General features: G+C 49.1%; 1 protein-coding gene across 1 annotated transcript in view; it reads right to left on the bottom strand.

Annotated features, from left to right (window-relative positions):
- Window positions 1-1,971, bottom strand: part of WDR7 (WD repeat domain 7) — a 36,404-nt gene that overhangs the window by 15,885 nt on the left and 18,548 nt on the right.

Genomic DNA, 1,971 nt, shown 5'->3' with positions numbered 1-1,971 from the left:
CCCCTCGGCACCCAGGGCCGCCCCTGCCGTGGGCACGGCCCCTTCACCCGGCCCGGCCTGCCCCAAGCCCTGCCCGTGGGCGGCTGCGCCACCCTGACTGTCAAACTCAGCATCGTCACTACCTAAGCAATAACAGCAAATGCACTTCGGGGGGAAATAGAAATGGAACCCTGAATCTTGATCCAGGCTCTGCACATTTTGGAAATATTCATATTTAATTTAACAGCCCGCTTTTACTTACACATAAAGGGAGGAGGGCAGCGCTGGCTGATAATTTATTATTATCTCTCCATCATTATTTATTACCCCTCAATAGTGCTTCTTGTGGTAAAGATAATTGCTGATTTTATCAGGGTTTGCTTGAACTCTCCTCAACAAGTTGCTTGGTTTGTTTATTAAACAAGCCTCCTGTTGTTTTCAGGACTGGGAAAAGCCATCAGAGCTTCTCTGGTTAATTCACACCAACCAATCCCAATCTGTGCGAAACTCAAAATCTCTCCCTGTCATGCCACCAGGTTGATTTTCTGCCTCAGAACCAAACCCTTATTAAAAAGGTGCTCAAATAAAACCTCCCCTGTCCCCTCAGCACCCAGCAGCAGCCCTGACCCAAAGGTGGTGCCAGGCTGGGACATCTTTGTTCAAAGCCTTGCCCGGCCCTAAGCCAAGGAATGAATATTGACAAAAACATCCCGGCGCTAATGAGTTGTTCGTTAGGGCAATAAACATGTCACATTAGAGCCGGGCAGACGAGGTAATTAGCCCTGGAAAAGCTCTGGAAAAGCTCAGCACCCCGGCATGATGTGCATCCCCAGTGCCCATTCACCTTCCCCACGCAAAAATGCAGCTGGGCACAACTCCCCAGGCAGCCCAGGGAGTGCCATTCCCACTCAGAGTGCTGTTAAAGCAGAGTTTTATCCAAGGTGGGTCATTCTGCACTGGCACATTTGCTCCTTACATCGCTTTGTTAACCCAGATGTGCCCAAATGCTCCAATTTATCCCTTTCTGTCAGTGCACAGAAGCCCCTGGATTCCCAAAATGTCTTTCCGTGCCTTGGAATCTCTGTGAGCACACGGCCACAGGCAGCCTTGTTATCCCCAGTTTGCCAATGGATTTTAAAAAATGAAATTATTTGCTGGGGAAAATCAATAGCCCAGGCAGGAACGAGCCACTGAGAACTCTGATCAAGATAAAACTAAATCCAAATGATGGACTCCAAGAATAGGATTTAACTTGATTGTGACCCTTTCTAGATGATTTTTTCTCCCTGATTTTCCACAGAGAGACAGAAATTTGGAGAGCTGGGTTAAAATTCCATATCCCTTCATCCCTTTCTGCTCAGTGGATTTTTAGTCTTTTATTTTTACTCCAGCTCTTCTCTCAGGTATCAAATCAAGATAAATTAAAAATCACTTGTTTTTTGCATAATGATAATCAGATTTTTTTTTCCCCAGTTACAATCACCTCCCATCTGGAATGGCCCCAGGGCAGGCTGGGCTGGTGGGAGCTGTCCTTGCCCGTGGGATGGGACAGCCACAGCTGCTCTGGGCACCCTGTGCCAGGGCCTCTGGAAAGAGTTGTGATTAATCCAGGGATTAATGCGGGTGCCAGGCAAGGGAATTTCTAGAGAATTCCACCCTCTCCAAAAGGCCCACAGTCCCAGCTCCATGGCACTGGGAGGCACAGAAACACCCTGCAGTTGATGGATTTAAGCTTGCCTAGAGAAGCTGTGGATTCACCACCCCTGGAAGCGCCCAAGGCCGGGCTGGGTGGGGCTTGGAGCATCCTGGGGCAGTGGAAGGTGACAAATAACCAAGAAAAATGCAGCGCAAGTGCTCTGCTTTACCTGGCAGGAGAATAAAGCCTGGCAGAATCCTCAGCACCTCTTACTGCCCATTCCCACTCCCTAATCTTGTTCTTTCCCAGGCAAACTGAAGGAGCCCATCCCCAGGAGATGCTGGGGCTCTCACACC

The sequence above is a fragment of the Geospiza fortis genome, unplaced genomic scaffold (assembly GCF_000277835.1).
Source record: "Geospiza fortis unplaced genomic scaffold, GeoFor_1.0 scaffold143, whole genome shotgun sequence".
Taxonomy (NCBI): Eukaryota; Metazoa; Chordata; class Aves; order Passeriformes; family Thraupidae; genus Geospiza; species Geospiza fortis.
Note: the sequence above shows the minus strand (reverse complement) of the source record. Positions and strands in the feature narration are given on the sequence as shown.